Source organism: Catharus ustulatus, chromosome 1, assembly GCF_009819885.2.
Source record: "Catharus ustulatus isolate bCatUst1 chromosome 1, bCatUst1.pri.v2, whole genome shotgun sequence".
In the NCBI taxonomy this organism is placed as follows: Eukaryota; Metazoa; Chordata; class Aves; order Passeriformes; family Turdidae; genus Catharus; species Catharus ustulatus.
In genome coordinates this window covers 129,512,108-129,527,427 of record NC_046221.1, presented here as the reverse complement: position 1 = coordinate 129,527,427, position 15,320 = coordinate 129,512,108, and the positions used below count along the sequence as shown (strand labels likewise).

The 15,320-nt window shown below is 38.1% G+C and overlaps 1 protein-coding gene across 5 annotated transcripts in view; it reads right to left on the bottom strand.

Moving 5' to 3' along the window:
- The window catches only part of ZFHX4 (zinc finger homeobox 4), a 154,443-nt gene that overhangs the window by 130,909 nt on the left and 8,214 nt on the right, over positions 1-15,320 (bottom strand). The window contains exon 1 of one of the 5 annotated variants that reach the window (XM_033054901.2): positions 14,751-15,292. The exons of 3 other annotated variants lie outside the window; for them this stretch is intronic. The gene's annotated coding sequence lies outside the window, so the exon portion shown is untranslated. Of the gene's footprint in view, positions 1-10,585; positions 10,604-14,750; positions 15,293-15,320 lie in introns of those variants that run through there. One more of the 5 variants, XM_033054917.1, reaches the window with a different exon arrangement.

Sequence of the window (15,320 nt, the reverse complement as noted above, 5' to 3'; positions counted from 1 at the left end):
GTCTTCTTTCCACAGCTTTAATGAAACCACTGCAGCTGTTCTCCTTTTAAAAGCAAGATCAGCAATCCCAGCTTGACAAAGCTACTGTGCAATATGTTTCTTTTGTTGTTGTTTGGTTTTGTTGTTTTAGGAAAATGTTGTAATCATTATGCAAGATAGGCCTGTGTCTTTTAGGCTACTTCTGCAAACATGTTTGGCTTCTTTTTTCCAGCCACCCTAGTTTGCATGTGTTTGTTCTAACTGAATATTAATAGCTCACATTGGTGTGAGACAAGAACATGCACTGTAATTATCCTTCTAATTCTCATTTTCATACCATATTTTTACCACCTGACACAGGTTCTGTAGTGATTACTTCATTAGTGATGAAGAATGGACTAATCAAGTAAAGTATTGCTAGAAAACTCTTGTTTGCCAATACTAGGAGAAAGCATCAACTTTTTGCCTTTCTTTCTTCATAGAGAAAGGTGCATCTGAATGATAGTGACCCAGTGAACATTAGAGCATTAATCACCTCCCTTTGTCTCATCTATGCAAAGTAGGATTAGAGTTAAAATGATGACTGCTTAATCCCTTTGATTTTCTTTTACTAAATAAATATTAATCTACAAATCAATCAGATCGTGTATTATAACACACACAATATACACTATGAAAGGTTATGTAAATTACACTCAATTTTACAAGCATACCATTAATGGAAAGAGCCCCCATGCTTTGCCTATTCACTCCCCAAACCCCTGTTAAATTTGGAAGCTCAAGTTAATAATCCCACTAAATATAAAGCTCAGCTATTGAATCCATATTCCTTTTTCCTTTAAAGAACTTCACTGCATCAATCATTTTAGGAATTAATAAATCATATTTACTGTGTTTATTCATATGTCAATACTCCCAATCTGTAAAGCTTTCACCATTTAATCTCTTTAACTCTGACCAAAGTTAGTTTACATTAGATGTTGTTTTAAACTCGCATGGAACTAAATTAAATAAAAGCAGTTAGAAAATTAATCCTAATTATCTTCATGAAAAATAATGCTGCCTGGATCCATCACCTGTTCTCACACACTATGAAAGAGATCATTTGCATTCACAGCTCTTAAGAAAAAAAATTACAGAAATGTAGGGTTTTGCTTCATTAAACTTAGGTCTAATTTAACAAAAATGTAATATTAACATAACTAAGTATACTAAAAATACTTTAATGATGTAAAATAGAGCAGTATAATCTTCTAAAGTGTGAATTATCACAAGCTTTGTGATTTTACTGAAGTCTGGATGTGCTCTCTGTCAGCACATTTGCAAGGTAAGAATGGATTGCAAAAGTAACAAATAAGACTAGGGAGTCAAGAGTAGCTTTACAGTATTCATCTAACCCCTTTGTTGTCTCAAAACAAACTGGGAAATAAACATTACAGTACTTTTTTCTCGCATGCTAAAAATGCTGCAATTATCTTTCTAAAAGTTACCACGAGGCAGGTAGTGGTAAGTAAGCAAACAGTTCAGTTCTCAGGGAGACCCCACAACTCCAGACAAGTTCAGAAAGAGTCTTGATGGAAACAAAATATAAAGAATCCTGCTTTTGAGTAGATTTACAATTTAATTATGCATCTGGGAAAAAAAAAAAAAAAGCTGTGGTATTGTAAATCATGTTAAACATTTAAATATCACTCTGTATTAAAGTCGGACTGGTCACTGAAAATGCAGGATGTTTTTAAACAGTTTAGTTATTAATAAAACCCTTTTTTTCTAGAATATTATAATGGCAAATTTGTTTTGTATTGCCAAGATCAGTTGGGCATTTTGTTTTTATTATGCATAGTCTTTTGTCATTTTTTTGTTCTGCAAGTTAATTTGACTGCTGTGCATAAGTGAAGTGAGCAATTCAGTAATTAACTTTGGTGTTTTAAAATGTATGAACTTTAATTAGATTTCATTATAAACAAACAAATGTCAACCATAATTATAAGCTCCTTGGTTTAACCACATATTATCCCTTTTCAAACAAACTTGATGTCAGACAAATTAAAATCAAGCAGCCAGCAATTTTGAGTTGAATTTTACATGATCTGCCAGTAACCTGATTACTTTAACTTCAATATCATTACAGGAAAAGTATTTCAAGAAAAATAATTACAAGAATTCCAACAGGAGACAAGCTTAATTGTATTGATTCAAAAGATGCATGTATATAGGAACCATGCTGAAGAAATAATGTTATCTTAAATCTACAGTTACTATTAAAATTATATTGTCTGGCATGAAAAAGGCAATTTGAGATCAGTGTCTGGAAAAGCAGAGATACAAAACTAACTGAAATAATTATCTTTATGCCATTATACTTTAAGCAACAAAATATCAATGAGGAACAACTTGAAGGCATGAAGGTTTGCAGGTTTATTTACTGACTGGTGTATCTATTAGTACCAGGAACAAGTGGAGCTGTCAGGACATAATGAAGGTAAATGATTAGTTAGCACAGAGACTGAGCTCTTCTTCAATGCAATAAGAGTTAATTAAAGTTTACCACCAAACATCAACCAAAGCAGGATGTTGATCAGGTTTCAGCATTAAGTGCAAACAGACAATGGTTGGCAGCAATTAGTGCAGCTATCAAATGACATGCAATTATAATTATACATTTAAAACACCTAAAGGCTTCTGGAAGGGAGGGAAGAATCCCATCAGCTTCTTTGACTACATACAGTCAAAGTGCAGGAAACAGGTATCAGATATATCACTTCAATATTGTAAATCAATAGAATTAAACAAAAAAAAAAAAGGTTGTACAAGCACATTATCTGAAAAAGGACAATCCACTGTACATGAAATTGAAGAAATCTGCAGGCGACTCCTAACAAAGATAAGTCCTAGTTAGATTAAATAAATTATTTTACTGCTGCCACTCACACTGACACGCATAAGCAGGGAAGTGTTTAGGGTTTAAGGATGGGTGGCTGCATCTTTCTTGCACATTTTTATGCCAGACTCAAGGTTACCAGGTATCTTTAGTCCCTGTGGCCACATTCCCAGCATGAGAGGGCCCAGAAGGACTGCGGGCCCGAAGCCCATGACCACAAGGGCTGGTTTCACATGCTAGCTGCAAGCCTGCTCGAGGACGCCTGCGCTTACCAGAGGCAATTGCCAGGTACCTGAGCCACAGCCTAAGGCTCTGCCACACATCCCCTCCCCTCCACTCCCTCCAATCAGCATGTGCACCAGTTCTGCCTGCTCCCAAACTCATGCCCAAGTTTTGGGAAAGGAACGGGAGGTGAGAGATTTCCACCACGGACTAATGCTGCGCGTGGCACAGCAGCAACGCGGACGTGCGAACCATCCTGAGCTCAGCGAGGGCTGGTCCTGCTCCAAGGCATCGTGGAATGGTGGCAGCCACCAGATCGGTGATACAACGGAGGCAATAACAATTTTCTTCTCAGTCTCCCATTAAAACCAAAGGAAAGATGATGAACTCGCAGCAGCACCTTTAATAGCAACACCAAACAAAGGGAAAAGCTGCTTTCAGCCCAGTGCTGACAGCCTGATGGACGCCCTCAGCGCAGATCTGGGAAGTTAAAACGCCCCCAGTTCTGCAGTATCAAACACACAGGGCATACAGCAAAGGAGGTAAATAGCCATTATTAACTGGTGTAGCCTGATAGACAATTAGCTACACAAATCTAGTACCCAGACAATTCTCAGTATCTGCTCCACACACCGGAGATGGAACAATTCACTCCTACTCACTGCTCTTGGGTTGGCATAGTGCAGGTAGTGGGATTACCTGGGTAAACACCTAAACTGTTCCACATCAGCTGAATACGACCGGCAAGAAGGATCCCGACCTCAAAGAAATCAAGATCTCTTCAGCATTTTTATGGACAAGGTAGTGGGAAAATCACTGTGCTCTTCCTAGGTATGTAACAGGAAGCAAGACAAAGCTTTCCAGCAGACAAGTAGCAGGTTTCCAAGAAAGCTAAGCTGTGACAAATTAAAACCTGATGATGAGAGGAGCAAAGCGGTTAGACAGTAGGATTCATTGCCGAAGGATACCACCGAAACCATGAATCTACCAACATTTTTAAAAAAATAATGGAAACTGACTGCCAAAATTATTCAGTTATTGTAATGAATGTGAACAAAACAAAAACAAAAACAAAAACATAAATTTTAAGAGATATTAAATCTTGTTTTTCAGAGGTCTAAAAAATTTGCATTTGCAATCTTGCCAAGGCAGGCATATACAATAGGTTATCCTACATCTGCCTACTGTGATATTCTTCAGAAGCATTTTGCACAGACTACTCAAAGAGAGAAAAGGCTGGCCACCACAGAATCCTAGTTTGGCAATCAGTATGTTTTTATATTATAAATTACTCCCTGAGTAAAAGAAGTGTCTACAGCAGGGAGACCTTCCCTATATTTTATTTGAACTAACCCATGCAAAAAGATCATCAGCATCAGTCTGTATGTTAATGTTGCATAAATTTCCACTGTGTCAAATTCACCAAACCTTCTTTTAAGATTGTAAACAGTTTTTTTTAAATGCACCTTTTTTTTTTCATTTCAGAAGGAAACACACATACATATGCAAAATGCATTAGGATGAGTTGTGTTAGTATGTTGGCTACCAGTTCTGATTTTCACTGGAATGTGCACACGTTCACATAGCTAAAATTATTTTAATAAAATGCTTTACTGCTTTTCATAGTTCCTGGGCTGAAGCCTAGAGCAGTTCCACAGATTTTTTTTTCCCTAACAAACCTCATTTTCCCAACTAATTCTGTTATGCTAGGGATTTGTGCACAGAGTTGGCTAATCCCAGTATTTCCCTAGAGCTGCATCTAAGCTATGGCCCACTCCCAGCACAAAAGTGTCTCCAAAAGCCCTTTCGCCCCCTTCAGCACTGATACACTCATTGGTCCTGACATTTTCACTTCAGCCATGACAAATGAGCTGATGGCTGTGATCAGATTGCACACGAGGACTGCTTTATCAAAGACGTATCATTAACTCTCATCACTGTCTTCCATTATGACTCTTTTGGTCAAATCTGTTGTGAAAATGCAAGTGAGTTTAAAAACATAACCTAAACATAGCAACAAACAAACTTCATTAAAAAGCAGGAAAGAAAACCAGACTCGGACGGGATCAGAAAGAGTCTAGCGTTAACTAAATGTTTCTCTGGGGATTTAAGTAACTGTACTCAACCTCTGCCCCAGTGCAAACATGGCAGTTGACCGTCTTCGAAAGGTCCCTTCCCCCATTGCAGACTGTGAGCACTACTTTTGCCTTTTTTAGAGAAACAAAAATATAGCAGCAGCCATCAAATATGTCTAAAAGCAAAGTCAACTTTTTTTTTTCTTTTTTAGTCTCTGAATCACTTCACATTCTGTGTGTCCGCTCTTATCAAAATACGTTTCTCAAATAAATCCCTTAAAGAATATAAAATTTTCATTTGAATCACAGCCACATAATCTGTGGCTCACTGTTTTCTGACTCACATTAAAAACACCAACATAAAGCACTGTCTGAAACGGAAATCGCTCAGCTCCCTATGAATACCACAACCTTTCTGTCAAGTTAGAACCTAAGTTCCAGTTACACGGTTCTTGTTACATCTAGAGGGTTTACAAAGTATATATTTGTTGTAACGTATTCTAGCAATTCATCTGAGAATACACATCTAGCACAGTCAACTGTAACACAACAGATCTTGGGAATGAAGGTCATGCTTTGAGATAAAGTGCTATTCACTTTTGGACCATGCAAGAAGCTCTTTATTCCTGTTCTTATTGGCATCAGTTCCCCCTTACCAGAGCAAGAACAAAGCCAAGTGCTCGTGTGAGGTTTATGAATAAATCAGAGGTGAGCCACTTTAAGTGCTGCCCATGATTTCCTTGTTGACAGTGAGCACTTAAACAGGCTTCTATGACCAGCAACTCCTGGCAAACCTTAATGGCTCCTAATCTGTACCCTGCTTCATTTCAGGAAAGAAATGACCTACCCCAATTTTTCTCAAGTCTTCACCTTTTGGGCAACTACTGTCCCACCTTTTAAAGAAATTCACATTCAGGGACTGTCCTGTTTCAGTGCCAAGTTTTCACGTAACACACAACATAAAAATCACCATTTTCTTCCTTGAAAACAAATGACAGCTAATAAAATATTATTATGCTCTGCAGCCTAAGTAATTCCCAGACAAACCATTACACAATTCAGCATTTGTTTAAATTGCATAGATTTTTAAATGAACCTAAAAGATATGCAGTATATTTGCCTCCAATTATTAAAATCATGTAAAAAATATGCTGAGAGCAGATTCAACCCTTCTGTACAGCTACAGCTGAAATCAGGAATGTTTATAAATCATAGCCACTGAACGTGTTTTAAAAATTCAAACAGCCTCAAAATCTATTTTTAAATAATAATAACACTGAAAATCAAACTAATTTCAACAGTAAACTCTGTGCTGGGCCAAGCAAATCTGGTCTGGGAGCATTAGAATCCAGCTGTGGCACGACACTAGGTGTTTCAGTATGTACGTCTTTGATGCACAAAACCACTCAGAGAGCTATGCTGTTCAACATTAAAGCTGTATCCTGCATGGAGAATAGATTTCAACATGGAATGAAATTCTTCATTTTTTCAGTACTCTCTCTCCCTCACAATGCCTCTTCTTCCCCCTGCCCCCCCTTTTTTTGACATGTCACCATCTCCAGATGGCTGAATTGACTCTGTAGTAGCTGAGTTATTGTCAGGCTCCCAGTTCCTGCTATATTTAAATACTAACATTTTTTCACTCTGCTGTCTCTGGTTGCCTTTCCACCCACTCGGGGGAAAGCTGTGATTTCAGCGAGCGCTCCCCTCGGGGCCAGGGGCGGCTGCCTGGCAGCGCTGACCTGCCGCTGCTGGAATTGCGGCGGGTGCCTCAGCAGATGACGCTCGTCTTCGCAGGGGCCTGATCCAAACCTGGGGAAATCGATGAGGCAGCTGGACTTTGGAACAGGCCCTCAGTCAAAACTGGAAACTGCAAAAATACTGCAGAAACCAGCCATCAAGTGAGAGAGAAATCCACGGGTCAGACCAGTTAGGACTTAAAACTCCAGTGATGCTTTTCACTGGAACTGAAATGTCTGTCCCAGTGTGCTGGCAGACGACTCAGTGAGAAATCATACTTTTCTTCCCTACAGAAATCAGTTGCTCCTGCTGAAAAAAGTCCCAAAGCACACTGCTTTTTTTTAGCAGAGTGGCTCATGGTTTTGTGTGCATGGGGTGGCACTTCCCACCCCAGAGATAACTGCACTGCAGTGGCAAAGAAAATTATTTTTTTTGTGAACAGTTTGTGAAAACTCAAAGGAACTGAGAGACTGAGGAATGACATATGCCATATAACTAAATAATTTATTTTAGAAATGCTATATTTTCTTTAATGTAAACCCTTGGTGCTGTAAACAAAATCAATAACCATATTTTAATTTAAAAACAAACAAACAAAACTGAAAAGAACCTGAGGAAAAACCACAGGAATAAATTCCCTGTTCAGAAAGCCACTTTTCACTCAGAACCTTATTTTCTGAAGTGCGGAAGACATGGGAAGTGTTAGGTGGTAAACAAGGAGAATCTTAATTAAAGGTGGACAGCCATGGTTTCTCAAGCAGGCAAACTATGTAACACCTGGCAAATCCAAGGACTTTTTTTCCCCTCTCTTGTTATGAAAGCTCTGGTCCTCTGAATACCAAATTTCAAATGACCATTCCCAACAGATAGACAGAAGTAATGTTTCCACCATGAAAAAGAGATTATGCTTATCTGGTACATTACCATCTTCTGGGACAAGTGTGGAAACAACACACTGGGATTATTCCAGGTTTCCATCAGTGCCCCAAACACTGGAGCACTACCAGTGACAGGTGCCTTGTCATCTCAGATTAGGTGAATTTATAAGGCAGCCTCAGTGTCAAAACAGGGAGGAGCAAGCCTTCAGCAGCAGCCTCTCACAGACCCTCAGCTCTGTGCTTACCTGGTAAAAGGAAGAGAATTGACCCCCCTCAGCCTCTCTGAAAAAACCTCTTACTTACTGACCTGCTGGCACCTTCCTTGAAAATGGAAATGGTGGTACAAAAAGAGATGAAACCTTTCGAATTTGATTTTATATGGGATTATTGTCAGATGGTAACTACAGGCCTGATTCTTTTTCCACTAATATCAAAACTGTCTGTCTTGCAGCTTTACACCCATATTATTCCTCTAATTTCAGGGCAGTAATTGTTAATTTAGTTTGGGGTGAATGGGAAGAATCTTGTTCTTTTGTTTTTATGTGTCATAGGCACACAGCAAGACAGGCCTCCTGTACGTATTTCTTTGTTGCAGAAACAGAGTTTTTGTCTATTTAAATACAGTTTTAAATGTGTATCTAGTGTGCACATCGCTTGTTCCGCAGACACTGCTGCAGTCTATATGGTAAATGTTTGTTTTCAGAGTCAGCATGGTCTTTCATGTACATACAGCCCTTAGTTTGTGAACTATTGACCTGAAGGACTGTAACACTTTCTTAGGAGTGGGGACAACCAATCAGACCACCGTGAATATTAAAAGACTGCTAGATTCGTCTGTGAAGAGAGCCCAGTTTATGTGTATGTCTTTAAATTTTTTCTCAAAAATGCAAAAAAGCAAATTAAATATTATTGACACAAAATACAATCTAAATATATATCTCTCCTTTTTCTTCTTTTTTTTTTTAATTGAAAGCTGATTCTGAGTAATGGGAACATAAAACAGTGTCTTGATACAGGAAACTTTTATTTTGACCATATAACTTATTAAACCATTTCTCAGAATATTGTTTTTAAGCTGAAAATGTAATTCCTCAACAAGTCTGCCATATTTCAGTCTGGTGCAAACTTTTCTGGTTAGTTTGGAACATGGCAAAAGTTGCAATAATAATAAAAATACCAGTATAAAACTGCTATAGAGTGACTACTAAAAAGGAATAGAGCGACATATATTATAGACCAAACTTCCTGCTTTTATTTATGCAAAACAAGTTTATCTCTACAGGTCTTCAAAATCCTGTTATCAATACATGTGTTTATGACCCCTTTCAAAAACAACAACAAATCTCAACAGCTACCAAACAAAACATACTAGTTTTTTTATACTTCTTCGGTAAAAGCAGCTCATACATGTCCTAGTTTCTCCTATCTGTGCAACTGTTCATATAAGCACATTTTGTGTTACATCTTATTCTTTAAATCTTGAATCTCAGAATCTCGGTGTGCTGGGTTTCTGCCCATTCAGAAAGAATGCAGACATCACATAAGTTATTATTAACCCATGTGTTATCCAGTTCTACAGTGGCTGGAACTTTGCCAGAGACAACACATGGTGCTTGGTTAACAATATTTTAAAATATAAATTAATTTATTTTTTTAATTAACACATTTTTCTTATAGAAATACACTAATAAGCTCTTTCCAGAATGAAACACACACCCTAAGCATATTCCTTTCAAAGAAGTTTTAAGGAATTTCATAAAGTAAGCAGCGAAACATTCTAAAACCTCTAGAAAGACTTTATCTTTGAAAAAAGAGAATTTTTTGTGACTATTCTTCCCAAGCACTTTCTGCATTTACGGTTTTGGTTCATTTACACATAAGCAATCCTAATTTCTTAGAGGCATCTCCAACATTCAAATATTACCAGATCAAGCCCTATACTGAACTAACAAGCATTCACAAATAAATGTTCTGCAAACTGGGAAAAAATCCCCGAAACCAGTTCATATTTAGTCTACCAAGAGTTTTCCACAGTAGCTCTAAATCGGTAATTATGTTGACCTGATAAAAAAGAGAGCCTATTTAATATGCACACATACAAATAATTATTCACACTGCATTTGATTTACATACGTACAAAAGAACCACTTCCCACTTTGAAAAGTGGCTCAACACTTATGGTATTTTAACTGCCCTAATTACTGTTGAGAGAACATAATTAGAAGCACTGATCACATTGTCAACAGCTAACCAGTTGCAGCCCTGGCTGGGGGCCTGATCCTGCGCTGGCTGGAGGCGGAGGGGGCCAGCACTGATTGCAGGAGGAGGCCAGGGCCCTTCTCACCACCTGGATCTACAGGAATCCAAATGTTTTACACAACCTGAGTGCGCTGACACAGTCACACCGAACGCCCCGCTCCTTATGTGCATGTATCAATTGCTATTTCGGTAAGCTTTCTCTGTTTTCAAAGGCGAGCGAAGAGAGAGTAATTTTTTCCCCAGCAAGGCTCCTATACCACTTAAACACTTAGCACTGAGTCAGAATTCATAACTTTTTCCAAAGGAGAAACAGTTTAATAATTAAAACAGATATTGACTAAACCCTGCTTCCTTGAATACCAAACTTTTATTAGATTATTATGTGTTGATGCATAATTTCCATTGGCAACTTTTAAAGCAGCTCCTTCCCTCCCTGCCGGCCCCTGTACTCCCTCTTTCTTTCCCCCAAGCAAAGTGCTGGGAATCCTTGATACCCAATAGTCAATATTTGGTTTGCCTGTCATGTTCCTGGAGCTCCCCTCCATACAAACCTGTGTTTCTTATCCTTTCGCTGCACTAGTCTCGTACGTGTTACTTCGCATGATGATGCAAATTCAGGGCATCTTAGCAATTTGCTAAAATCTGAGCTTCTGCTTGTTTTCTCAAGTCTTGGACAAACATAACTTTAGGGAGAGCTGAACATAGGCATAAAGAAAGAGGAGCCTGCATTTTCATCTTCCTTTCATCTCAGTCATTCAGTCAACCATTCAGTGCCCTATTCAACAGAGCTTTTCATTATGCAAAAAAATGCTAATCCTTTTCCGATGCTTTCACACTTGTATAAACCCCCATTCCTTCGACTGAAAAGCAATTATATCAGTTTACCTTTCTGTCAAAAACAGGATTAATATTCCAATACCAGAATCTCCTTTATTTTCCTATCTTTTGCTTTAGGAAACTAGAGATTATTAGTGGCGGTATTCCTTAGAGCAAGAATACATTATTTTAAATATGATTATTTTAGCCAAAGCACAAGGGGGGAGGGGGAGGGAGAGAAAAAAACTTCAGTTGCTGCGGAAACTCTTTTCAGTGACAGAACTGACCTTCCCTTTGCAGAGGCCTGAATAGAATGAGCCTCACTCTGGTCTATTAATCAGAAACAAATTATGAAAGAATGTGGCTGGACTGGTTGACACTATCCTGTCTTGGGAGACTCAGTAACAGCCTAGTAACAATGTCCTCTTCATGGGTAATGAACAGCCATGACAAATGGGGCAGAGAAACTATTTATTTGCATATGCAAATTCTCACACAAGGGAAACATGTACAAACAAGTGTCATTGTAAGGTGGATTAGGCAAACAACGCTTTCTTTTTAGGACACTCTGCAGCCCAGAACATTAGTCAGCACAATTAAACCAGTCTCCATGGAGACTAATGAAATTTCACCATGGTATGAGTTAAATTAGATAGCTAGTTATGTGTTTTCACAATCCAACTTGAAATCCATTATTGTTTCAGAACAATACAGCAATTGTGCCTGGCTGATCTTTGCCAGCTCAACAAGCTCCTAAGTTGACAATTTGCATATGTTAATATAATTAAGCACTAATTACATGAAACTTGTACATATTCACATGCACTTTCCCTGGGCGCTTCTCAGTTTGAACCTTGGCCAAGTCTTTAACCCTTTGAATGAATTTGGAGTAGCAAAGCTCTGCCTTCTGGGTACAGCCGCAAGGCAGATGCAGAAAAGCTCTTCATTTATAAACACAAAGCTTAACCTGGCTTCTCATATTTCTATCAACAGGCTAGAAAACATTTTTGTATGTGGTGGGGTAGGGGAAAGGCCGAAAGGTGGAGGGAGCTGGATTGGAAGCACTTTAGAGACCCAGCTCTGGTGACCTTTTTGCATATGAAAACACAAATATTTACCCACCTAACAGGTCACAAACACATGTATTGCCACTGTCACAGGTAGTCAAGACCCGAATTGTCAAAAACTAGACTGGGTTTTATGTCAGTGCTCTCAGATACACAAAAAATAGGAATGAGAAAAGGAAAAAAGAGCAAGCAGTAACTAATGAGCTTTACATAAATATATGCAGAGGCAATTAAGCAGTGTTAATTACTATGACAGCAGTTAATTGAATATAATTAGATATTTTAAGCTACTGACTAAGGCATAGTTAAGATTAATTTTATTGAGATTAATTGTAAATAAGAATAGATTAACTGTGTTTTGACAGGCATAAAAAGTAGATCTGCAAATTAACTAGGAGAGCAGAAACTAGCACAAAAATCATATATTATCTTAATGTCACACCTCAGAATCATCTGCTCAATAAACATGACTTTTCAAACCCAAACAGACAGGAATCTTGAAGAAAAACAAACAGCTTGCAGAGATTAAAGAGCCTTTTGTCCTTTTTCATGTGCATTTCTTTTAGCAGACTAAATTAAGCGAGTCTGGTGTACGTTTTTAGGAAGGAACATTTCACACTGAATGGAAAAAATGTTCTATCACATATGAAATTCATGCAGCTGTGCGGAACCTAGTCCAGATGGTCTAAGACTATAAAACAACACTAAATGATAGACAGTAGGGCCTTCCCAAGATTATGTGATAAAGTCACAACCTCATATTTTGACTTAAATTTTCTGTCATGTATTGTTTTCTTCCAGATCAGATAGCTCCATTTTAATTTTTAACTGATCCTGAATATTCAATGGGAACTCTCAATAAACATTACTGATAAGCATATAGGCATAAATCATAAAACATTTGCAAAACGCCCCTTAGCTTCATTAAAACAATGCTGAATTCAAAGTCTCCTGGTTCCCCCACAATACTAAACTGTTCACGCCACTTAGCTTAAATAGGTAAAAATGCCTGGCTTTAAATATGCTTCAAAAAGACACCAAAACACATTCTACCAGCAGATTAATTAATGCATGCTGCTTAAGAAAATTAACAACAAGGCTGAAGAATGCTGAACAAATCACTAATAAGAAAGGAGCTTCAATTGATTTTGAAATAAATCAATAGGTGATTAACACAATATTTTTAAAGCAGTAGAATGTATATATATTATATAAGCATATATATTATATTTTCAATACCTTTTTAGCTCTTAATCGAACAAGGGCTTTACAACAGTGAGCATGTCCCTATATTGACTATCAACTTCTTTGGAATGCCTTTAGTCTTTTATAACGAAAATCCAAAAAACGGTCTGTGAAACAAGGCTACGACAAGCCATTCTGCAGTGAAAGATTTTAAATCATCCAGCCTCTTCTAATAGACTTGAGACTTATTGAGGTAGAAACCATAAAAAATGAAGAAGGGAAATTTAATCCCTGAAATATTGATTTGCACATTAATATCATATAGGCAGAGGGCAATTTGGCTTCATGGAAATGACACATTGTCGACCCTTGGTGAAGTCAGAGCCAATCTAACTGCTGAACATGTCTGAATCTCAAGAGTTATTAAGGGCTTCCCTTCTTGCCTTTATGACTTTTCTTCAGCCTACCAATGCAATCTTAAATGTATTATCTTTAAGAAATAATTGTAAAACCTCAGGGGTTTTCCAGTTAATGGAAGGGAGGCTAAACCACATCAGATTCTGAAATGCAACATTAAACCCTTGCAATCAACAAAACCACCTCAATTCCCATCCATCCAGTGCAGGATCTAATATTGTTATTAGAGATAATCAAATTTCATTGTGTAAATTTAGGCTCATGGTCAGAATGGAAGCAGTAAATTCTGCAATATTAAACAGTGATTTTTCTCAGCCCCCTTTATATGTTCTTTGATGGTGGCCTATCTGCACAAATAAACCTAAACTATTCAAAAATCAAGGAACACATCTGTCGCCCTATTCTGAAAGATGCACAGAATGTCGTTTTCCATCTCCACAGCTTTCCTTCAGTTTTAACTTGATCTAGCGGATAAGTTCCATTTTAGAGAATAATAAAGCAGTATCACTGCATAAACCAAACAGCAGGTACTATTACTGTGACTTACACAGATGGTTTACCTGACCTTTCTTTGTTCCTTGGGTAGGTTTCACTTTTGCAGATTTACGACTTTTCCATCTATATTTCATTGACCCCCTATGTTCATTATCATAAAAATGAAAACTATTGAATACATGTTTATGTTGGCAAAGTCCAAAAAGCCCACAACTAAAGGATAAAGAGATGCTACAATGCACTGTGTGGATCTCTAGATCGTACACTATAAATATTCAAGCACAGATAACACGAATAACTGAATAATCCTGGTGAGCCTCAGCTCTGGAGCCAGGTGCAAGAGGTTAAAACAGCTGGCTAGCCATCTTTTATTTTGTGTGCCTTCCTACCGGCTGAAACCGCAAACCCTGAAAACTAGCAGATATTCCCTCAAGGCTGAGAGTCTGATTTTTTTCATTTCAACCAGTTTAGTAGGATCCCCCAGTAGAGAAAAGACAGAAACTCCTTAAATACAGGCAGTTGAATAGGAAGTGGAGCAATGATGATTAAGGCTCTTCCCCCCCACACACCCCCCAACCTTCAACCCTCCGTTTATTTCCACGATCTTCTTTGTGCACCTTCCCATCCAAATGTTTGTATTCCTTATTTCAAAGAAAAGCACTCCGGATCGTTCTGTCAGTTTTGCCAGTAAATATAAAGTAAAACAAGTGTTGATGGCACTGAGAGTGTTACATACCCAGGCTGTGTTTTTGCATTGCTCTCAATGGAAGCGATCGATGCCCATGTCACAGTCGCGTCCCAATCGCAGCCAAGTCTCTGCCTCAATCTAACCAACAACAGGCAGGGCTGCAAAGGCTTCTCACTACCTCTTCCATCCATCCACCACCAAACTAAAAATATAATGCTACATATGATCTTTTTAAACACTCCATCACCGCTCCTAAGGATCGAGCCACTGCAAATCCAGGGGAAACACGATTGAAAAAAAAAAAAAAAAAATACACCATCAAAAAAAAAACACCCTCACAGCAGCCACCCCAAAAGCACCCGAGCCCTCTCTTTCCACTCTCTCGCTCTCCTCCTGCCAACTACATAATCCTTGATAAAACCGGAGCAAGGCTAATAAAAAGAAAATTAAAAAAAAAAAAAAAAAAAAGGAGGACGGAATGGAGCCGAGGAAATGCAACTGTCAGAAAACGGGATGGTCAGACTTCCTGAGTGAACCTGCCTGTGTCTGGCTTAATGTAAATCTCCACCATCTTCAGCCTGGCAAGTTGTCTTTTGGTTGGGCTTTTTTTTTTTTTTT